Source organism: Antechinus flavipes, chromosome 4, assembly GCF_016432865.1.
Source record: "Antechinus flavipes isolate AdamAnt ecotype Samford, QLD, Australia chromosome 4, AdamAnt_v2, whole genome shotgun sequence".
Taxonomy (NCBI): Eukaryota; Metazoa; Chordata; class Mammalia; order Dasyuromorphia; family Dasyuridae; genus Antechinus; species Antechinus flavipes.
In genome coordinates, this window is record NC_067401.1 from 386,471,677 (window position 1) to 386,496,688 (window position 25,012).

At 39.5% G+C, this 25,012-nt stretch overlaps 1 protein-coding gene and 1 long non-coding RNA gene across 3 annotated transcripts in view; one reads left to right on the forward strand and one right to left on the reverse strand.

Moving 5' to 3' along the window:
- SYT2 (synaptotagmin 2) overlaps positions 1 to 25,012 on the forward strand; it is a 171,661-nt gene that overhangs the window by 111,791 nt on the left and 34,858 nt on the right. For both annotated transcript variants that reach the window (XM_051998639.1, XM_051998638.1), the window contains exon 2: positions 1,557 to 1,618. The gene's annotated coding sequence lies outside the window, so the exon portion shown is untranslated. The remainder of the gene's footprint in view (positions 1 to 1,556; positions 1,619 to 25,012) is intronic.
- LOC127562716 (uncharacterized) overlaps positions 1 to 25,012 on the reverse strand; it is a 91,816-nt gene that overhangs the window by 63,139 nt on the left and 3,665 nt on the right. The window contains exon 2 of the long non-coding RNA XR_007953800.1: positions 13,956 to 14,177. This is a non-coding gene — a long non-coding RNA (uncharacterized LOC127562716). The remainder of the gene's footprint in view (positions 1 to 13,955; positions 14,178 to 25,012) is intronic.

Below are 25,012 nucleotides of genomic sequence, written 5' to 3' on the forward strand. Positions count from 1 at the left end.
CTTACTCCTTCCATCCTTCTTCCTTTCCTTCTCTAGATCCTTCCTTCATTGTTTGCTTTTTTTCTTTCCTCCTTTCCTTTTTTCCTCACACTCAAATATTTATTGTGACCAGAATTTATGGATCTCAGCAACATTTTCTGAGCATCTCATATATACAACCCTGTCTTTTGTCCTTTTCCAGGTTTCTCTCCTGCCTGGGATTAACCCCACTTTTCAGCTTATTTTTATAGAAAACTGACATATCCTTAGCCCAGTGAATGTAATGGGACAGGACCCTAGGGGTTATTAAGAAAATCTGAGTTCAAGTCCCATATCTGTCACTTACTGGCCATATGGTTTCAAACAAGACATTTAATTTGACTGGACTCTAGTCCAGCAAAATGAAGAACTAAATGGGCTGGATGATGTTAGAGGTCCCTTCTATCTCTGCTTTTCTCTGATCATTTTTAACCTCCTGTCCAAGACAGGAATCCCTTTTATGAGACACTTTTTGACACCCCCCAAAATGGCTACATAGTCTCTTTATGAAATTTTTCAATGATTGGGAGCTCCATCTACTACTGGACTGCTGCTAATTATTAGAAAGCATTTTATAAAAGCCACTTGAAATTCCCTTCCCTCTAATTTTTTACTGGTCTTCTAAAAGTCTTGCAGAATGGATCTAAACCCCTTTTCCACATGGAAATCCTTTAAATAATTGAAAGGCAGTGTTGCCTGGTAGAGAGTGTGCTGGTAGAGCTGAGGAGACCCAGCTCACTGGCGATGCAAGATTCTGAGACTTTAGTAACTAGACTGGTCTTGTCATGCCCAATTTATGCAGTGTGGAGGCTCACTTAACTAATTGTAGTCAAGGAGGATCTTTTAATTTCTCTGAATCCAGGTTTCCTCATTCTTTTTTATTTTGGGCTGATCTTGTGGTTTCCCAGGAACAGGAAGTTTTCCAAGAAGAACTCCCTCTGCCAATGTAAATGACGTCCTGCCCTATGACTTTTTGGCCATAGCCTTTGAGAGTTAATTAACTAGGGCATTAGTGACTTGCCTAGGGTCACTGAGCCAGTGCATGTCCAAGTAGGACTTGAAGCCAGGTCTTCCTATCCCCTACCACATGCTGCCTGTTACTTCCTCATCCATAAAATGGAGATCATAATATTTGTAGATCTATAGCTCATGGTTGTTGTGAGGCTTAAATCAAATAATGGAAGTGTGTGGTCTACAAACTTGAAATTACAATATAAATGCAGTACCTGCTGTTTGTAATTTCAGGTTTGTAGATCACTTTCTTCCATGCATTATGCCACATGAGAACAGCCCTCATGTCATTCCCCTAAGTCTCTTTTTCAGGTTAGATAGTGCCAGGTCCTCCACCTTCTGTCAGGTAACATCATTTTCAGATTCCTCCCCAGTCCCACCTCTGTTCTGGCTTGGGGATATGTATCAGTTTGTCAATGTCCCTCTTAGAGGGAGCACAAGGCTTCAGATGGGGTCTTGAAGCCTAGAGATCCCCCAAAAGCAAGAAGGACATTCTGTACTTAATCAGTGACTTGTCTATTTCATAGGTCTTGGTCTGCAAAGAGTTCTCATCCATCCCTGAGAGATCCAGGAAATTCAGCAGGTGGTGGTAAGTTATTAAAATTTTCCTTTCTTCTCTATCCCTAAAAATAGAATTGTTTCTTTCTTAGAATTGCTATTCCCCTCTATAGCCTAATCTTTCCCCATCTATTTAATTAACTTATGCTTCCCCCACCTTTCCATTAGAACTCAGCCCAAAGCTTCCTTCCTCCAGGAAGCTTTCCCTGATTCATTGTACCTACAAGAAGCTGCTCCTTTATTTTGTATCTCCTTTGTGCTTATATTCTCAGATAGTGCTGGATTCCATTTAAATGTTATTAAGCCTTTGTGGAAACTGTAGGATGGTGAAAAGAATATTAGTAGATTTCTAATTAAAGCGTCTGGGTTCCTGTTTCCTCATCTATAAAATGAAGGGAGTGGACTAATGGGCCTTTAAAATCCATGATTCTGTGACTGCATATGTGTCCCATCTCCATTCCTCCATCACCTGGGAATTATGGAAGTCTATAGCAGAAAAAGCACTGACTTGCTATTCAAAGAACCTGGGATGCAAACTCCATTTTTGTTACTCTTGTGTGACTTTCAGTAAGTCCATTAAATTTCCTGGGCTTGTTTTCTCATCTATAAAAGGAAGAGCAGGTAGCATGGCAGATTGGAAAGGGATTTGGCTTTTGAGTCAGAGGACCTATGTTCTAATTCTGCCTTGGGTAAGTATCTTGAACCTCCCTTAGTTGTAGGTTCTTCATCTATAAAATGGAAACCTAGGCCTAGATGACTTCTGAGTCTCCTAGGTCTAAATCTATGAACTTATATATGATCCCTTCCCAAGAGCTCTTTTGATCTTCTCTCAGTGTCTTATATAGTCTTTTTAGATCTTCCATGCTAATTCCATTGCCTAATTCTTTCCCTTTGTTAATCATCGTTCCTTTCCTTTCTTTCACTCCCCCTTAGCCACTATGACTCCCATCTGTGAAGGTATCTTTTTCACCGTAAGTTTTGTCTTGAACATTCAGTCTGTCTTCTAGGAATAAGAGCAAAATATAGTCTTGATGCAACTAATTGTGGGATTGTGGACAAGGTAGTTATAGTAGCCATAATATCTACACTATGGTTGAAAATCAATCAGGCTTTAAGAACCAACTATGGGGTAAAATGGATAGAATACCAGATTTGGAATCAGGAAGACATGGGGAAATCTCAGTTTCCTCATCTGTAAAATGAACATAATGATAGCATCTACTTTCCAGACTATTATGAGGATCAAATGAAATAATATTTATAAATTATTTTGTGAATTTTATTTTATTTTTTTATTTTGTAAATAATTATTTACAAAATACAAAATACAAAAAATTATCTATTTTGTAAATAAAAACATATGCATGGGTAATTTTTCAATATTAACCCTTGCAAAACCTTCTGTTCCAAATTTTTTCCTGCTCACCCCCTCCTCCAGATAGCAAGTATTCCAATACATTTTAAATATATTAAAGTATATGTTAAGTCCAATATATGTACACATATTTATACAATTATCTTGCTGAACAAGAAAAATTGGATCTGTAAAGAAAAAAAAAACCCAAGAAGGAAAACAAAATGCAAGCAAACATCAACAAAAAGCATGAAAATGCTATGTTGTGTTCTATACTCTGTTCCCAGGGTTCTCTCTCAGGATGGAGATGACTCTCTTCATCACTGAATAACTGGGACTGGTTTGAATCATCTTATTGTTGAAGAGAGCCATGCAAATCAAGATTAATCACAATAGAGTCTTGTTGCTGAAGTGTACAATGAAATCCTGGTTCTCCTTGTTTCACTCAGCATCAGTTCCCATAAGTCTCTCCAGGCCTCTCTGAAGTCATCCCGCTGCTTGTTTCTTACAGAACAATAATATTCCATAACATTCATATACCATAACTTATTCAGCCATTCTCCAGCTGATGGGCATCCATTCAGTTTCCAATTCCTTGCCACTACAGAGAGGGCTGCCACAAACATTTTTATTTTGCAAATTTTAAAGCACTGTGTCAATATAAGATACTGTTACTTAAGAACAACTCCCAGATTTGGGTTGGAGCTTGCACCTTTAACTGCATCTATACTGGTGGGACAACTAGAAGACTAGATCATTTCTGACACTAAGATCTATTTCTGTCAATCAGCATAGTCCCTGTGAGTCTAGAAAAGTGACTTAACTTTTGGGTCTAAGCTTTCCCATGTCTAGGAAGAGAAGAACCAAAACAAATAATAGAAACAAAAAACGCACATAGCTATCAACCTAAATAAAAACACAATACTTTGTGTATTGTAGATGCTTGATAAATGTTTGTTGAAGTGCCAAACTGAGGCACGACAGCTGAACATAAAGGGGGGTACATCTGGGTATTAGGGAAGGTTGAACACACAGAGAGATTAATGTGGGAGGTTCTCTTAAAATAGGAGAAGGATGTGACTTGTCAGAAAAGAAAAGAGAAAACGGAGGTCAGAGAATAGTGTGCCTGATGGCACAAGAATGAAGCAGGGGCAGTTCGTGACAACTAGGTTTATTTGCTGAGAGCAAAGAGTCCTAACCAGGCTGGAACAAATGAGGACAGTTAAATAAAAGAGGTTGGTTTGTTGGAAGAAAGAAGTTGAGAATACAAAACCTCTTCAAAAAATATTTTCTATAGTAAAATGTATCAGAAACCACTCAGCTCCAGTCCCTTAACTGTGGAAATTATTGTACGTGGCTGGAAATGTGGATGGCAGGATGTTAACTCCATTCCTATACATTATAGAATGTAAGACCTTGGAGATTATCTTGCCCAACTCATTATTAAAAATAAATTTTATTGATTTTTGTTTGTTTTTACAGTCACTATATTTCTTAGTGCTTCTATCCCTTTCCCCTCCCAAAGGGCTATCCTTTGTGAAAGTAATTTTTAAAAGGAGGGGGAAAAATTCAGCAGAGCGAAACAATATATCAAGCAAGTCTAATATTCTATTCAGGGTTATTTAACCACAGCCTACCACCTCTACAATGAAATGGAAAGAGGTGCCTGCTCAAATTCCTTCTTTGAGGTCAAACATGGGCATTATACCTTCTTAGAATTCAGTTTGAATTGTTGTATTGTCCTTGTTTTTAAGAGGGATCTTCCATTTACATTGTTGCAGTTATTGTGTAGATTGTTTTTCTAGTTTGTTTATTTCACTTTGCATTAATTCATATAAATCTTCTAATAGTTTTCTGATGTTACCATACCAATTGTTTGCTATAACACAGTAACGTTCCCTTACATTCATGTACCACAATTTTTTTAGCCATTCTCCAGTCAATGACAATGATAGCCAGAGAGGCCAGTTTGGGTCTAGGAAATCACAGAAACTGGATGGATTAATGGAGAACTCTATAGGTAACAGTAGTGTGATTTGGACACAGTTCTCAGAACAAGGGTTTGAGAAGTAGAAGAGGATATATCGAGCAAAGGGAGAAGGCAGGACAGAAAAGGGCTGAGGTGACAGTAAGGATGCATAGTCCCAGGCAATACAGAGTCCCATAATTTAGTGCCTCCCAGGTATGGTATCTGGTGATCCAGTTTGGAAGCTGGACCAAAGGAAGTGACAAAATGTCCATGGTTTAAGAGCATTCTTAAGAGATTCTACTGCTCTGCATATACCTGAAAAGGAAAAGGACAAAAAGAAAGGTCCCAAATACATAAAACAAATAATGATATTTGTTGCATTTTCAAATACAAAATAAATGCCCATTGACTGAGGAATGGCTAAAAAAATTGTGATACATGGATGTAAGGGAACGTTACTGTGCTATAACAAACAATTGGTATGATAACATCAGAAAACCATGATGTTTCCTATCTATTAGGATGTAAGGTTCTTGAGGGCAGAGACTGTCTCATTTTTATTGTCAACCTTTGCTGTTCAGTCATTCAGTCATGTCTGACTCTTTGTGACCCTGTGTACCATAGCACACCAACACAGACCATGGGGTTTTCTTGGGAAAGATACTGGAGGGGTTTGCCTCTTCCTCTTCCAGTGAATTGAGGAGAACTGAGTACTTTCCCACAGTCATATAGCTAGAAAGGTTCTGAGGCTGGATTTGAATTCAGGCTTTTTCTGACCTCAGTGCCCTATCCACTGAGCCACCTAGGTACCCCTGTGTAGCATATAGTTGGTGCTTAATAAATATATCCATTCATTCTTAATTTGAAATTGCTTTCCAGAACGAACCAATTCACAACTCCATCAACAGTGTAATAATTTGCTAGTCTATCCATGGCCCCACATTCTCACCAGTCTTGACTATTTCAATCTTATATCATCTTTGCCAGTTTTCTGGGTATGAGGTAAAATATATATTTTTTTTGGACTCATTTTATGCATGAAGAAACTGAGGCTTAGGAAGAAGTACTTGCTCAAGGTCACACAGTTTGTCAGCAGCAGAACTGCTTCTTGCACTCATTCCTCTTGCTTCCAGAGCGAGTGGTCTTCCTATTATACTCTCCTGCCCATTTGAATTCTATGGTAGAAAAAGTTACCAGAGAGGCAGGATATCACGGTGAAAATGGTGTTCAATTTGGACAGAAAGGACCTAGATTCAGATCCTTGTTAAGTCACCTCAGTAAATTCATCTGTAAAATGGGGTAGGATGAGAAAATTTCCAAAGCTTTTTTGAGTTCTAAATCTAGGATTCTCTTAATATTTCTTATAAATCCTTAAAACAATATACAAATGTGCATAGTGTTTATGTGTTTTCCAGTAATCTATATTCCCAAACATTCTTTTGTGATCCCCCTCCCCTAGATCCACCCAGGAGGGAGGTATCTAAGAATGTCTGGCCAATTTGGAATTTTCCAAATTGGAATTTTACCTCTACCCATATGTTTCCTATCCTTCAGTGTGTTGGCATTTTGAGGACAGGGTTTTCTGTGCGGTCTCCCTATTACCATCTCTCTCTCACTTCACTCTTCCTACCGGTCCAGAAAAGAGGGAACCACTGCTGTTTGGGGAACATAATTGCACCCCAGGGATCCACGTGGCCCACTTTAGCTTCCCAGAGACCTAGAGCTGTCAGTAGCAAGATTGGTAATGGCCATCTCCTCACAGAACAGGCACAGTACTTCCTTACTCAGGAGCATGACTAATAACACTGGGGATTGGAGAGCTGAGCCAATCTAGTCCAGAATTCCTGCATCCTTCCGAAGTTAGATTACATGACCTCTAAGGCAACGTTCCTATACTAAGTTTCCATCGGTCCCTAACTTGAGCGGTGACATTTATCTCCAATATCTTACTGTCTTCCCTTACCATTCTCCCCCCACCCCATAATCCTTTACCTTTCCCCACCTGATACCAGCATCTATCTCTTTTCCTCTCTCCTCCCTTCCCTGCCAAAAGCTGTTGGAAAGAACCTGGTAAACTTTTTCATGAAAGGTGTTAATAACTGAAGCACTTTAATGTATAATAAATAGTTATGTTTAAAAGTGTTGGTAATTTTTATTTTTACATTTCTTGGATTTCTCATTATATCCCTCTTCTTGCCTCTCCTGGAGAACTATCCTTTAGACTAAAGAAGAAAAAAAGAGAAAAACTTGTTCAGCAAAATTAATGAATGCATCAAAAAAAATCTGATATCCTATATACTTGTATTATTATTATTAATTATATGTAATCACAATTACATATAATGTCAGACTTTTTCAATGCATTGGTTAGTCTTGTATCCCAATACCCATAACCCTTGCAAAGAAGCTAAGGAAGTATCTTCTCAGAGTTCTTCTTTGGGGGCCAAGTAGCATTTTAAGAGGGGTTCCTGAAACTCTAAAGACAGAATTTCAGGTTTCAGTGATAAATTGGCAAAATAAGCCTCAACCCAGTGCAAAATCACAAAAATCCAGAATATTAGGGGTAGAAGGTCTTCATCTCATCCAATCCCCTGAATCCACAGATAAGGAAACTGATACCTTGGGAGGGCACATTTCTTTCTCCATGTCACACAGTGAGTAAGGAACAGAGCTGATGCTACAAAGTCTCCTTTCCTTCATTCTCCCATGAAGTCTAGGCTGGGCTGGATGCTTCCAGGCACATGTCCTATTGAGGTCATGAATGGCTGCTTGAGAAGTACCCATTTATCTTGCTCTTGTTCAGCAGCTACATGGCTCAGCAGGCTGGCCCTCCCCTTCTTGAGTGCCCTGAGACTCCATCCTTAGAATGCTAGTCTGCTCATCCTGACATGGCATGAGAGATCCCATTCCCTATTCCAATCAGGTCTTCTATCTAAAGAGATCTCAAAGAAATCTAAAGCTATGAGGACAGCTCCAAATAAGTATCTTGCGTGGTCCTCCAAAAACTCTTTAGACTTCTCATTCCCAGGACTACAATTTCTTCTTCTCACATCCCATCACAAGGTCCTCCAGGCTGTAGAGCTTGATTTCTAATTTTTTCTGTTTCAATTTCCTTATCTGCTGAAGGAATGTAATACCTGTTTCTGCTGTCTCATAGAAAGAGCACTGAGCTGGGCATTTCAGCCTTGGCTTTGCTGCCACCATCGATCAGGGAAATCCTAATCAAATCAACAGACTTCTTTGGGGCTTAAATTCTCTACTAGTAGAATGGGGAAAGTGGAGTTTTCCTTTCCCTCTGGGGATCTGGGAAAGGGAAATGAGTTAGCTTCTGGTGAAAGTCTCTGTGTATCTCAGAAAGAAGTAACTATGTGGCCCAGGGCAGGCTGAGCTAGCTAAGGTTGAAGAATGTCCTAATGGGAATTGTATTTGAACCTATCTCAGAAAGGAGACACCAACCCAAATGTCATTTGTCTGTGGCTTTCCCCTGGACTAGACCCAGGTCTTCCTAACTTCCATTGTATTTACAGCCTACTTTGCTTATCTCATCAAATGTCAAGGGGATCAAATGAAATAATATATGTGAAAGCATTCTATATCCAATGCTATAGGTTTGTAAGGGATTATTATTATTACTGACCTCATGTCGTTTTAGAGCTGAGATCATAGGTTTGGCTTACTCTCTAAGAGAAGTTGAGCTAGCTTAAGAAGGAAATCTGTATCGTTAGAATGGTAGTACCTTAGAGGTAGAAAGGAACTTATTTACTCCCTGCTTCTCTTCATTTTATATAGTAGATGACTAATGTGCACCATTAACTAGTCAGTAGGAATATCGTGATTAGTCCCCAATGGAGTATGTGATGATCAAGTATGATAGACTTAGTTCTTCTCAGAAATGTGATGATCCAAGTCAATTCCAATAGACTTAGGATGGAAAATGCCATCCATCTACTTCCAGAGGGAGAACTATGGGGACTGAATGTGAATCTAAGCATACTATTTTCACCTTTGTGTTTTGCTTGCTTTTTCTCTCAATACTTCATTCTTAACTTTTTCTCTAATACTACCCCATTTCCTTGACTGATAATAGAATCTCAAAAGCCATTTCTCCAACTTACATCTGAACAGGAATTTCCTTCTTGAAAGCTCATCATTCATTCTCTATAGATCAACAGTGAGGTCCCATTTTGTTAGGAAGTTTTTCCTTATTTTAAGTCCAAAGCTGCCTCTCTAAAATTTTCCATTCTTTTTTTCTGGTCTTTGGGGCCAAAACTAATAAGTAAAATCTCTGGCCACTCAAATACCAGAAGACAACTATTGTGACTTCCTCTTTAAATCTTTTCTCTTCTAAACACCATGGTCCCCATCCTTCTATCCCCCTCTGTATTCTTTAAACATCTTCTAGCTTGTCAATATCCTTAATAAAATGTCCCAGGCCAGATAAGGTTCTGATCAATATACAATACCCAGAACAATGGGACTATGGCCTCTACAAGATCTATGCAATAAGTTATCTTACCATGGGATTCTCTTCGGTTCACAAAACAATTTCTGAAACCTTGAGCCAGCAAGGTGGTACAATGTATAGAATGTCAGACATGCAGTCAGTAAGTTCAAGTTTGATATCAAATGCTTACTAACTGCTACTCTGGGTTAGTTAATTTCCCTCTGCCTGACTTATTTTGCACATCTGAAAAATGAAATAATAATAGCTTCACAGGGCTGTTGTGAGAATTAAATGAAATAATAACTTGTGGCTCTTTTCTCAATAATATTTTATTTGTCCAATTATGTGCAAAGATAATTTTCAACATTCATTTTCAAAAGATTTTGAGTTCCAAACTTTTTCTTCTTCCCTCCCTTGTTGCCCCCTCCCCAAGACAGGAAGCAATCTGATATAGGTTATACATCTTCATTCATTTTAAACATATTTCCATATTTGTCACATTATGAAAGAAAAATTAGAACAAAAGGCAAAAAATATGAAAAAGAGCAAACAAACAAACAAAGGTGAAAATTGTATGCTTTGATCTGTATTCAGTCTCCATAGTTCTCCTTCTGGATGTGAATGGCATTTTCCATCCCAACTCTATTGGAACTGACTTGGATCACTGCATTGCTGAGAAGAGCTAAGTCTGTCATAGTTGATTATCACATAATCTTGCTGTTACTGTGCACAATGTTCTTCTGAGGAGACAATATTTGTAAAGGGTTTTACGGAACCTTACAGTGCTATGTAAATGTTAGTCATTATTATTTTCACATAAGTAGAGGCTGGAGAGAGGATTCCTAGATGCCTTTTAAAACTTCTCCTAAATATGTGTAATATGATTGTACATGTATAACCTATATTAGATTGTTTGCTGTCTTGGGGAGAGGAAGAAGGAAGGGAGAAAAAAATTTGAAATGAAAATCTTATAAAAGCAAATGTTGAAAACTATCTTTATATGTAATTGGAAAAAAATACTATTAAATAGGAAAATATTCTTAGGGAATGCCCCACAAAACCCAAAACAAAAAGCTTCTTCCAAGTCTGAAGTTCTATTATTTTGTAAAAGGGCAAAATACTGCTCATAATTACTTTCAGTATATGTCATCAGGATGAGGATATAGGCAAAATGCACCAAATCATCAGCAATTGGTTCCGTCAAAACACAATGGTCCAGGGAATAATTAGTCTCACACAGACAGGTGAAGGATTAGCAGACATCACTGTGGCGCTTCATGACATTACACTGGGATTTGTATCATGTATGGATAATGAGGGTGACCACTGAGGGGCAACGTAACATAGAGGGCTGGGCTTGGAGTCGGGAAGACCGGATTTCAGATTCCATTTCTGACACTCATTTGTGTGAAGTTAAGCAAATTGCCTGATCTGTGTTGGGTCTCAGCCTCCTAATGTATAAACAGGGGTAATAATACCAATAGTATCTACCCTACAAGGGATGCTACTATTTGTAGCATCTACATCAATGGGCTGTTGTGAAGCTCAAATGAGATCACACATGGAGAGAGCTTTGTCATTGTGATGGTATTGTTGTTGAACAGTTTCCTTGCTTATGGTTGCCTTGGGGCCTTCTCCTCCCTCATCCCATTCCTATGTCACATTTATAAAACATAGGTTTAGATCCTGAAAGACCTCTGGGAGATTGTCTGGTCCAATATCCCATTTATAAAGGAGGGAACTGAGGCAGAGAAAAGTGAAATATCTTGCCCAAGATCATTCAGGTTATGTGTCAGGGCCAGGCTTTATCCCTAGGGGGGACCATCGTTTTTTCCACTCTACCAAAAATATGATCCCTCCCCCTCCCAGAGTCCCTTTGTTCCTTCCATCTAGTTGAAGGACAGCTAAAGAAGGCAGTCTGTTTAAAGTCATACATAGCACAGAACACACATATTCCCCTATATTTGAATGATTCTACAGGTGCACATGCTACACACATGTAGCTGTATTTGCATGCATATGTATGTGCACATATATAAAGTAGATAATGTGGACCTGTGCTTCAGAGCCTCTGAAGGGTTTTAGCTTCCCCTGCTCTGCACAGGCTGGCTGGCAAACACCTCTCCCTGCTGTTCTGCTCTGTTTCATGGCTAATGAAGTTTCCCTCTGCCTCCGGTCTCCAGCGGGTCTCCCATCTCTCCTTTCCAGGTTGTGATCATTGACTCAGGGTTGCCTGATCCCAGCTGCAACCCAGGGACTGACTCCTCAGTCACTGCCGCTAAGGAATAAGAGCCCCAGTGACTGCAATGTAGAGACCTAACAATAGAGAGCACTGTTAGTCTTTAGTTACCTGAGGGCTGAGGGAGGATTTTAAAAGGCAGCAGGGGGCACTATGTGGTCTTTGAGCACCTTCTCCACAGGGAACAGAATTCTTGTATTTTCTGCCTGTTTTCCTTCTTAGCTAACATTTCACCCCCATTCCTTTATCCTCTTTCTTTGTTTCCCATATATGGGCTTCCTGTTTCCTATCCCCCGTCTCCAACTTTCACAAGCAAGTTTTTCTATCTCCCTAATTCCTCATTCCTCCCAGAAATATTCAACAAACCTGGAGCATTCAGGACTCATCAGTGCCCCTTAGTTGAAGATCAACAAGGTACAAGGGAGCTTGTACCATTTAGTCGCATAGAAGATTTATGAATTTTTAATGTTTTGTAGCTTAAAATGAAGATGTGCATCTAGTATGAAGGATAAGGAAAAACTGATTTGAAAAAGTATAGCATGTCTTCATATGAAAATACCTCATCTGCTTCTCTGCATGAAGGTCCTGAATCTCATCAATGCCCATGATCTCTTTTTCCTAAACTACATTCTCCTGGCATCTCAGTTCTCCCCAAATGCTTCCCCCCAAATTGCATTCTTCCCACATGGAGAGTTAGAGAAACCTGAGCAGAGCTAAGCAGACTACCTAACATCCCAAGTGAATGTCACAGAAAGCTTCATCTGGTGAGACCTTTCTGAGGTCATCACAGCCAGTCCCCTGCCTCCAGGTATGATTTTTAAAAAATTCACTCTGAATAGACAAAGATCTCTTCTAGTCTCCAAATCCTTAAGGGAAGGAGGTTCCAACCATTTTCCAGATTATTTACACAGCTAAGAGTCACAATGTTCCAAGCACTGGATTAGAAGTCCCCAAAACCTGAGTTCAAATCCAGACACTGACAATTACTAACTCGGGCAAGTCATTTAACCCTTATTTTTCTCAATTTCTTCATCTGTAAAATGGAGGTGATAATAGCACGTATCTACCAGAGTTGTTGTTCAAAAAGGAGATAATGTTTGTAAAATGATTTGAAAATCTAAAGGTGTCATATAAATTCTAGTTAGTGCCTGTTTCAATGTCCTTAAGTCCTCACCACCAATACCAGACACATTCTATTTCTCAGTCCCATTTCTAGTTAAGAGATCAAATACTTGGTGCTTCCAGAGACCATCCCTGCCACAAAGGAAAGACAGTATTGGGAGAAGTTGAAAGCTGGGACCCAGGGGATAAGTCTAGGCTCTTTCTGGATGAGTTATAGAACCACTGTATTAAGAACTGTATTGAAGGATTAATTGTTAAGTATTGTATTAAGTTATATATTAAATATTAAAGGCTCTTTGAGATGATCTAATCCAGTGTCCTCCCCTAGTTTTACAAATAAGGAAACTAAGGCTTAGAAAGGAAGAGCCACTCATTCTAAATTTTTTCCCAATTTGTGCCTTGGTATGGCTGTCCATCCCACTGGTTGTAAGCCCTCTGGGAGGCAACATCTCAGTCTCTTCCATACTCTGTATACTTTTCTAGTACCCTGCAGTATAGAACTAGGCAAATAGTGGGATGTGCCAAAATCCTGACTGATTGACTGAGATCTTCCTCTTCCTCCTTCTGTGCCTCCTGTCTAGTACAACCTGCCTATGTCTCCTCCCCATCATTTTATGTACCCCAGCTCCAGGAAACCACTTGGATCATAGTATTTTGAACTGAATGGGACCCTAGAAATCAACTCTGGTTTTTATATATAAGGAACCCAATGGCAGTGGTGCAGTGGATGAAGTGCTGGACTTGGAATCAGGGAGACCTGAGTTCAAATTTGACAAAGACATTTACTAACCATGTGATCCTGGTCAGGTCACTTTGCCCTTTTGGCTTCAGTTTCCTCATCTGTAAAATGGGCCGGAGAAGGAAATGGCGAACCACTCCAGTAATTTTGTCAAGAAAACCTCAAATAGGATCACAAAGAGTGCTTTTTGCCTCAATTTCTTGATCTGTATAATGGGCTGGAGAAGGAAATGGTGAACTATTCCAGAATCTTTGCAAAAAAAGCTCAAAACAGGGTCATGACAAGTGCTGTTTGCCTCAATTTCCTCATTTGTAAATTAAGCTGGAGAAGGAAATGGCATATCACTCAAGTATCTTTGCCAAGAAAACCCCCAACAGGGTAACAGAGAGTCAGACATTACTGAAAAATGACTGAACATTATTTGATGGCGAAGAGAAAAGGTGATCTGCTCAAAGTTCCACAGGCAGTAATGAGCAGAACTGGAATTTGAACCTTGCTTACCTGACCCTCTGCCCACTCCAGTCCCAAGCAGAAATGACAGAAATGGGGCACTGGATGTGCAGTCCCCTGGGATGGTGAGAGCAGAATGATGCTGCTGAGGTCCGGGCAGTCAATTGGTGACTCAGCATATTGTTCATTTCCTGAGCTCTCTCTGCTGCTGCAGTATTAACTCTCCCCATTCTGGGACCAGGCAGCAGCCTTCTGTTTGGGATCCCACTCTTCCTGGAGGAATGAGAGATAAATTTGTTCAGGCTGGATGGGGACATGCTAAGACTATGGCTAATATCCATTTGACTTTGGCTAGAAGGAGAAAGATTGGACATTATGTGGTTTCAGTAGTACAAAATGGTGACTCAGGCTGAAGAGGTTGGGTAGTAAAAAGTGGAGAAGTGAGGTTCACGGGAATACAGTGGCCAGAATCTCCTTGCTTCAAAGGCCTTGAGTGAGAGGCAGATATCTCCCCCCTCCAAGCTTAGCCCTTCTCCCCAAGAGGGAGAGTGAGACCAAGCCCTCCATAGACAATATCATTGAAACCATCTTGATGGGACAATCTTGTTCCCCTTCAGGGAATGGAGAGTTAGATCTCATTGTTAAAGGTAAGAAAACAACAAAAACAGTTCTAATCCAGATAAGGGTCAGAAGAGCTAGGTTTTGGTTCTAGGTTTGTTCCTAGCTAGACAAGTATAACTTTGAACATCCCATTATGATTAAAGATGGGAGTAATTGAGGAATGATGAAAAGTAGGGGATCAGGGAATTCATATATGCCTCCAACATTATAGCTTTAGAATATGATTCTAGAGAAGGCTGCTTGTGAACAGGTGAATCTCAGGGTCAAATCAAACAATCAATAATCATTTATTGAGTGCTTATTCTGTGCCAAGGATTGCTAAGCACTGGAGATACAAATAAAGAGAATGAAACAATTTCTGCTTTCAAGGAAGTTACATTCTAACAGTGGATAACTACAAGGGTGTGTGTGTGTGTGTGTGTGTGTGTGTGTGTGTGTGTGTGTCCAGATTAAGTATAAAGGGAAGAAATCCAAATAAATGCAAAGTATATAAATGTAAAGTGATTAGGGAGAGAGAGCATTAGTAATGAAGGTAAGAGGGAATCAGGAAAGGTTCCTGGTAATGATGATATTTGAGCTGTATCTTAAAGGAAGGGAGTGATTCTATGAGGCAGGTTAAAATAAGAGGAAAAGATGGGGGCGCGGATCAGGAAAAGTTCCTGGTAATGATGAATTTTGAGCTGAATCTTAAAGGAAGGGAGTGATTCTATGAGGCAGGTTAAAATAAGAGGAAAAGATGGGGGCGGGGATCAGAAAAAGTTCCTGGTAATGATGATATTTGAGCTGTATCTTAAAGGAAGAGAGTGATTCTATGAGGCAGGGAAGAATAAGAGGAAAAGAACTGGAAAGAACTTGTCAGCCATTAAAAGTGTGCAGTGACTGAGGGGAGACTCTCCCTGGAGGCTTCTCAGCCTACAGCCAGGTTCCTCTGTCTGGACTGAGTGAGGTTTAGTCCTGCATAGGCAGAGGGATGGCTGGAATGACCTTCTTAAGACTCATCCAAATGAACATTTGTTTCTGTATGTGCATTGTTTAAAGAAATGACTAATTTATTTCTAAAATGAATTCATTGGTGCAGCCCTGCAAAAGTCAAAAAGCATAAATTTATCTTTAAGTATTGATCTTTTTTCGTGTCTAAGATTCAGAGAAAGGGATTTTACTGGTTAACCTATTTCCATCTCATTACTTTGGCTTTTCTGCAAGTGTAATTCGGGGAGAAATGGAATCTACCCAGTCAACTCTCAGCTCTATGCATCAATAGAGGGGCAGCCATTTTCTCAATGATCCAAAGTCCAGTGTAATGTTGTAAAACTCTCTTCCAACTGGTTAGGAGGACCACTTAATTTATTATCAGTGTGACCTTGATTAAGTCACGTCTTTCTTTCTGAATTGAGGAGATAGATATATGATCCATTTCATCTAGAAAGCTGTTGCCACTGTGAATCATAACATAGTTGTGAATAGGGTCCTGGATAGGTCCAAGGGATCTTTCTGTCCAACCCCCTCATTTTACAAATGAGAAAACACACTCAGAGAAGGAGAAATGATTTCCCCCAGGCTACACAGCAAGTTTAATGTCAGCATCTGGCCCAGCTGTCAGTTTTCCCATCTCCCAAACTAATGCTTTGCTCACTAGACTGTTGAATTTAGTGCTTTTTCTCCCCCATTGGATTTACCTGCTTAATTTTGTTGGGCTCAGATTGACACATTTTAAATGAGTCTGCATTCACAGAATCATAGAATTTCGGAATTGGAAGGGATTTCATTGAATTCTATCTATACACACACGCACACACAGACACACACACACAAACAAACCCATTATAACATGCCAGTCAAGTGGTCACTTGACTTAAAGACCTCAAATGAAGGGGAGTCCTTCAGCAGCTGAGGCTGCCTGCTCCACTGTGCTACCAGCTCCAATCATTAGGAAGTTTTTTTCTTCTGTTCAGTCTACAGCTGCCTCTTTGCAATCTCCATCACTGCTCTCAGGCCGAACAGAAGAAATCCAATCTCTTCTTTGCATCCTTATAGATAGATCTCTTTCCTAGTCTAACCATTCCTAGCTCCTTCAAAAGATCTATATTTGATGTGGATTTCAGGCTTTGATTGCCTTCCTATGATGCTTTGCAGATTATTAATGTCCTTCCTAAAATGTGATGCCCAGAGCTGAAGATATTCCCTGAGACCCTTCAGATCCTGTGGGAAAGATAGCTGGGGTATGTGGAAGACAGTAAGAGAGCTGCCTGGTAATTGTGAGCATGCTCCTCACCCCAGAGGGGTCTGAGAAGAACAGAAGGAGAAGGAAGGAAGGAGGAAAATTTATTGAGCACCTATTATGTGCCAGGAAGTGTGCTGTTTTTACAATATGATCTTAATAGATCCTTATAAAAATCCTGGGAGGCAGATGCTATCATTAGTCCCATTTTAAAGTTGAGGCAACTGAGGCAGGAGGTAGCGATTAAGTGACTTGCTCATGGTCACACATCTAATAAATGAGATTAGATTCGAACTCAGGTCCTCCTGACATCAAGTTCAGTGATCTATCCACTGAATCACCTGCCTCTAGAATAAAGACAGGAGAGAATTCAATTTAATTTAACAAATAAGCATTTGTTGAAAATCTACTATAGATTGAGGTGCCAGAGGATAAGAAGGAAAGAGAGCATCATGGAAAGAACAAACATGCACTTGTCCCTGCAGGTCTTCTGGTTTAGAGCCCAGGGCTCTAATTATTGCACCACCTAGCTGCCTCAGCAAGAGGTTTCCTTCATGCAAGTCTTACAGCAGTGCCTTCTGGAATCATACTGGGAACTGGGAGGGTCATCTCATCCAGGTCTCTGCCTTTAGGCTTGACCCTTGTAGCATACGGAAACAGGTCCAGTAATTCTTAAACATCTGCTATTCAGATCCTGTCTCGTTATAGCTCATTTGGTAAAATAAGAGTCCTAATACCTCTTTAGCTCCCTTGGAACTCATCATAAGAGCTAATTGTAGGAACATTACAGAGAAGGCAATTCTACCATCTTCCCTGGTCCCTAGACCACTTATTGTAGTGCCTTTGTTCTAGCAGCCCCAGGTAGGATGCTCTCTCTCCTCCCTTTTGCCTTTTAGAATCTCTGGCTTCCTTCAACATCCAACCCAAGAGTTACTTCCTATTGGAAGAATAGTTACTTTGCCAATATCATCCTTCCCCTAATGCTTCCCCTCCAAGGTTTACTTAGTATCTGTGCTGTGTATACATTGTCTTCCTGATTAGAATTTAAGTTTCTTGAAGGCAAAAGCTTTTTCTTTACTTTTCAAACTCTGGGCACAGTGCCAATTAAAGCTTGCTGATCAATCGCATGCTTTTTTGTTTGTTTGTTTTTGGTCAGAAAGTTTCACCTCGGATCTTCTAATTGTTTTATCAGCTTGTTTCCTCCTTTGGTTCAATTGATTTGTTGGTCCCTAGGAGACTTTCTCTAAGCCTCAGAAGACTTCTGGATCTCTTAAATATGCTTCTTGGAAAACAGAGATCAAGGATATTGACTTTCCCTCCTGTCCTTAGTGATTGCTGCCTGCTCACAGAATCATTTTCTCCTATGATAGACCCCAGCAGCCACCACATTCCTTGGTATCCCACAAGAGCAAACTTTTATATTACGCTTTGGGCTAAATAGGAAACCAAGCCAGGAATTCTAATTCTCTCTGGTCTCAACTTTGCTGAACCAAGCTGGAGTCTTTTGCTGTACCTTGTTTGGACCCAGATCCCCTTGACCCTGCCCTGCCCTTACCAACGTATACCCTATCAGGCTTTAAGAAAGCTCATATCCAAGTAGACAGAGCATCATTCTCTACTTGTAGAGTTCAGAAAAAGAGGAAAAAGGTAGTCATGTGCAGAAGTACCGGTCAAGTTATGGGAGCTTGTCAACCCACAGAACTCACAGGATCTAGAGAAATTGAAACTTTGGGATGTAAAGGGGAGAGAATGAGCATTTATATAAGATCTATGTGCAGATATTATCTCTTTTGATCTTTACAATAACCCCACAGAGTTAATGCTCTTTTTATAACCATTATACAATTGAGCAAAGTGAGGTGAGCAGACTTGCCTGGTAAATGTCTAAGGTGATTTGAACTCATGTTTTTTTTTTTTTTTTTACTTTTTTTTGATTCAGTGTGTTATTCACTGTGCCACTTGGCTGTGAAAAAAATACAATAAGGATGGATCTGCTAGGAATAATGGCATTTCAGAATTGGAAGAAACTTTGGAGGTCATTTTTTCCAATCCATAGATGGAATATAAATCTTAACATATCCCTGACAAATAATAATCTAGCTTCTATCTGAAGACCTCCAGGGATGGAGAACTTATTACTTATTAGAGAGGCCCTTTTTTAAAATTTTGGAACAAATCTAAAAGCTAAAATATTAAATTAAATGTTTCTTTTTTTGCAACTTTTATTCACTGGGCCTCGAAAAGGGGAGCTCAAAAGACATTGAGGTTGGAGGAAATAGTAAATCAAGCTAATCATGTTGTTACCATCCCTAACTTCTGTCTAAAATGGTTTCTGGAATTCTATTTCTTTCAGGGAGCCCACCCACTTAAAGGATTGTCTTGGAGGTTGCCTGATGTATTATAGAAAAGTTTTTATTGATCTCTTATTTCCGCACCACAGTTATTTCCAAATATAGTTGCCACTCCTTGTAACAAAGCAAGAGTTAAGAAAAACAAATGATACAGCAACCAAAATGATGAATAGGCAACATTCTGTACCCCTAGTCCCCCACTTCTTCTGCTGCTGCCAATACTGGGTATTACAGTTGTATAGCTTTCAGCTACATCTGAATGGTCTTTTCATTTTCCTTATAGCAGTCATTGTGTATGTTGTTTCCCTTGCTCTCTTTACTTCATTTTGTGTAGTCTTTTTTTTTTTTTAGCAGTCTTCTCATCTTCCTAACTATTTTCCCTTGAGCTTTCTTTATCGCCTTCTAAAAACATTACTCCCATGATACCACCCCCTTTTTGCCTGAAGTAGAAATAGAAAAACCACAGTCCCTAAGTAAAAATGTGACTAGGGAGAGCAGAAGGAGCTTAGGACAGGCTGGACTCCTTAGCAGAACATTTTCATGCTTTCTTGCTTGTGTGATTTTGATGGAGCAGGATAGAGGCTGGCTCCTTCTCAGGTTCATGTTGGACTCTGGGAGTCCCAGGTAGCTGGTACTCATTTATCATCCTTAAACACTTGACTAAGCTCCCTTCCTGGGGACAGTGGCAGGGAGCCCTCAGAGCCTGGGATGGAAGTGGGGAGAGAGACAATAAAATCCTGATTGTTTATTTCCTGTAGGGGTCAAGGTTCTTTCTTTAGCAATGAGGAGTTCCCATGTCTCCTTTTCTTTCTTCACTTGACTCACCAGAGTCCAGCTAGAGCTGAAGAGAATTTAGAGGTCACTCAGGATAACCATTTCATGTGACAGATGAAGGTGAAAACCAGAGAGAGCAGTGTCTTATTCACCATCACAATCAGGTAGTGGCTAGATCTCTTGACTCCTAGCCCAATACATTTTTAACTAAAGTCTGCTACCTTTCATCCTTACCTTCTGGATCCCATCTTCACAATGTCTCTTGCATCTATCCTTTTCTTTTCATCCATAACACCCATTATTATGAATATAGCACTTCTTTTGTAACTGAAATGGTATCTCAGAGTACACCAGTTAATTGGAGATGTTTTTTTAAATTTGGATTTCAAGGAATGTTCGGGAGGGATTTCTGGGATAATATGTTTGAGTATCTCACATCTCCAAGTATCACAAATGCTATTCAGATGAATCAATCAGTCAATCAACAATCATTTATGACATGCCTACTATATATCAGGTGCTGGGTTAGAGGATGCTTAAGTGCCCATTATAATATGAACCTTTCAGGTACAGTTAGCAGAGATGAACACCTAAAGACCATTGTTAGCCAGGATCTCCCTGACAGGTTAAGGGACTGGGATGGGGTAGGAAAGGAGGGAGAGAAGATGACCTGACAGAGAAAATGCTTGGCAAATGGTACCGGGTTATGAGACCACCTGAACTCAGTTTCCCATGGGGTGCAATAAGAACAGAAAATGATAATGTATAATTTTCTGTGAAGTGGAGATTTAGGAAGCAAGAAAGGTAGGTATACTTTTTTTCAATTTTTGTCAAGGCTTGGAGTCCAAGAAATGTGTGAAGATCAAATGATGGAAGGATGGGTGAAGGTAATGGGAAAAGCAATGGCCTTAAATTAAAAGGATTTGAAGTCAAACCCAAGTTATTTCCTTTGTAAATTTGTATCAGACATTTCTATTCTCTATGCCTGCCCCTGTGAAATAAAGGATTGGGAGTAGAAAACTTCTAGTTTCCCTTATGACATTAAATCTTGAGAGCAGGGATTACTTGTTACCTTCCTTTAAGAGAGTGTAGGAAGACTTCCTGGAGATGGAGGAGAAAGAAGAAGGGGAGAAGGAGGAAGAGAAGGAAGAGAAAGAGGAAAAAGAGAAGGAGAAGGAAGAAGAAGGAAAGGGAGGAGGAGAAAATTAGAGGGAGAAATAAGGTTTACAGAATGGGGGCTTCCCTCAATCAGAGTACCTTTATTGTAGGTGAAAAAATAGCTCCACGTACTTTCAGTTTTAAAATGAAATGCAGTCAATTTTTCATTATCTGTGACAATGGAAGGGATATGAGAGTAGATACTTTATAAAATATTACATAACTCCAAAAAAAATTTGTTGAGCTTTTACTGTGCAGATTGACAAAGTCATGAGAATTAAAAGTATTTAATTGGCATAGTGCTTTGCACTGTATAAAAGGTTTACCCTACAACAAACAACCTTGTGAAGTAGATAACACAGGTATTATTGTCCCTGTGCAGATGAGGAAACCAAGGCTAAGAGAGAAATGACTTGCCCAAAGTTGTTGCTCAGTCGTAGCTGATTCTTTGTGACCCCATTTGAGGTTTTCTTGGCAAGGATATTGGATTGGTTTGCTATTTCCTTCTCTAGGTGATTTTACAGATGAGGAAACTGAGGCAAGGAAGGTGAAGTGACTTGCCCAGGGTCATTCAGCTAGTAAGTGTCTGAGGCCACATTTGAATTCACTCCAAGCACAGCACTCTATTCATTGTACCATCTAGCTGCCTGCAAGCTACACAGATAGTTAAGCATTGGAACTGGTTTTGGAATATTTTCAATGATCTTGTTTCTCTCTCTCTCTCTCTCTCTCTCTCTCTTTCTCTCTCTCTCTCTCTCTCTCTCTCTCTCTTTCTCTCTCTCTCTCTCTCTTTCTTCTCTCTCTCTCTCTCTGACTCACTCACTCACCCATTCCATTCTTAGCCCCAAATTCTTTCTAACTCACATTTATTAAGAGTGACTAAGCTCAAGGATGAGTAACCACTAGAAAGGAGCCCTTAGGTTGGCATAGATAATATGTACAGAGAACACTTTGCATGCAGATGATTAAGAGCAAAGGGTATATTCTAATTAAGTCAGGAGTCATATAAGCTACCCAGAGCCCCAAGAAAGACTGTCCCTAATTCAACCTGCTGCCTGCCCTAGTGTCTTCTGCCTACGAGGAGAAATTTCCAAGGTTTTTTGAGGCAAGGTGCGGTGAAGCAAGGAGACAAAGGTTCTAGTTCCAATTCTGCCACTAACTTGCTTTGGGAACTCATTTCCATTCTCTGAGCCTGTTTCCCTACTGGTTTAATGTCCTACTGTCGTAGAAGCTAAGGTCCAGAAAAAGAAGTTAATTTGCCCAAGATCATATAGATAATCCATGGAAGAATTGAGATTAGGATTCAGAATTCCTGATTCCTATTCCCTTTCCCCCCTACTACTTTATGCTGTTTCTCCTCTCATGTTATTCAAGGATAATCAAGTTCATTTTATAAGAAGACCTCTTTGAGGTCAAAGGATATGAACTGGAAGTTTTTGGAGGAAAAAACAAAGTTATATGTAGTCATATGAAAAAAATGTTCTAAATCATTGATTAGAGAAATGGAAATGTAAACAACTTTGAGATACCATTTTATGCCTATCAAATTGGCTAAAGTGATAGAAGGGGAAAATGACAAATGATGGAAGGGATGTGGAAACAATGGGACACTAATACATTGTTGGTGGAACTGTGAACTGATCCAACCATTTTATTTTTATCATTTATTTATTTTTTATTTACAAAGCATATGCATGGGTAATTTTCCCAACATTGACCCTTGCAAAAGCTTTTGTTTAAAATTTTTCCCTCCTTCCCCCCATCCCCTCCCCTAGCTGGTAGGTAGTTCAATACATGTTAAATATGTTGACATACATGTTAAATCCAATATATGTATACATATTCATACAATTATCTTGCTGCATAAGAAAAATCAGATCAAGAAGGAAGGAAAAGAAAAACTGAGAAAGAAAACAAAATGCAAGCAAATAACAACAGAGAGAGTGAGAATGCTATGTTGTATTCCACATTCAGTTCCAACAGTCTCTCTCTGGGAATAGATGGCTCTCTTCATCACCGAACAAATGGAACTGTTTGAATCCTCTCATTGTTGAATAGAGCCATGTCCATCAGAATTGATCGTCGTATAGTCTTGTTGTTGCCATGTATAATTGATCCAACCATTTTAAAGAATAATCTGGAATTATTCCCAAAGAATTATAAAACTATGTATACCTTCTGATTTAGCAATACCATTATTAAGTCTATTTCCCAAGACAATCAAAGAAAAAAGAAAAGAACTTTTATGATCCAAAAATATTTATAGTAGCTCTCTTTGTGGTGGCAAAGAATTGGAAACTAAGAGGATGCCCTTCACTTGGGGAATGGCCAACAAGTTGTGCCATATAATTGTGATGGAATACCACTGTGCTATAAGAAATGATGAGCAGTTTGATTTTAGAAAAACATGGAAAGACATGCATGAAATAATGAACAATGAAATTAGCAGTATCAAGAGAACATTGTATATAATAACAGCAATATTGTTCAGAGAGTAAATGTGAATGACTAAGCTATTTTGAGCAATATGAATATTTAAATCAACTATAAAGGACCTATAAATGGTATCCACCTCCAGAGAAAGAACTGATTGGAACTATGTATTGTATAGATACATATCTATATCTATCTATCTATATAGCTAGCTAGCTAATTAGCTATATCTGTGTCAAATGCAAACCCTTCTTTAATGCAGGGTTGAGAAGGAGGGAGAGAAACAGTTTGGAATTCAAATGTAATAAAAGTAAAGTAAAATGCTTTCCTAGAGTAAGCACACATCTTAGACTGAACTGAAAGGAACTTCAGAGATCAAACAATTCCATCCAATCCTACAAATGAATGAATTAAAAAAAGTATTTATTACATAAATAAAAGCCCGGCTGGGCACTGGTGATTCAAAGACAAAAGGTAGAGATCACACATATTGGGGAATGATGGCCAGTAAAGCTTGTTTTGATTTAGGAAGTCACAGAAATGGTGAATGGAACAGTAGTTCCAGTGGAACCTGTACCAATGGCAGCATTGATTAATGGCTCTAGAATGGGTTGGGGACCTGGAGAGGGGAAGATGGGTATTTGGCTAGCAGACAGAGTTGATTCTGAAATATAACTGGGGCTGGCTAGATTTTCATGCTTTCTTGCTTGTGTGATTTTGATGAAACAGGATAGAGCCTGGCTTCTTCTCAAGTTCATGTTTGGTTCTGGGAGTCCCAGGTAGCCAGGACTCATTTATCACCCTCAACACTTGACTAAGCTCTCTTCCTGGGGCCAATGGCAGAAGACCCACATAGTGGGGGATGGAGGTAGAGAAAGAGACAATAAAATCCTGATTGTTTATCTCCTTTAGGGGATGAGGTTCTCTCTTTAGCATAGAGGAGATGTGTTGTAGTACCTCACTCATTCCTCTCCCGATCTCCCGCCTTACTAACTAGAGCTAGAAGAGTCTTTAGATGTTACTCAGAATAACCCTTTTATGTGATAGATGAGGAAGGTGAGAACCAGAAAGAGGAAGTGAGCTATAGTTAAAAACTATACCTCCTGAATTCTGGTCGCATGATCTTTCCCTTATACTCTGTTATCTCTCATCCTTGCCTCATTGATCCCTTGCATGCCTTCCCTTTTCTCCACTCACATGGCTATCACCCTAGTTCACAGCACCTCAAACCTGAACAAAGCTTCACATGTTGCTCCTAGTCTCTTTCCTCTCCAATTCATTCTTCACACAGCTGCCAAAAGAAACTCCCTAGAACTACTATTCCCCTACTCAAGAAATGTCATTGATTCCTTGTTGCTTCTAGGATGAAATTCAATTTTTCAGTTTAAAATCCTTCATAACATGGGTGTAACCAGGAGTGTTCCAATTAATGTTTAACCACGGGCTCTCCATCTCAACCCCTTCCCACAAAAGTGCTCTTTCTCTACCTAGCCTTTTGAAGTAGGCAGTAGTAGCATAAATTTTATAGATGAGGAAACTGAAACTCTCTCTGA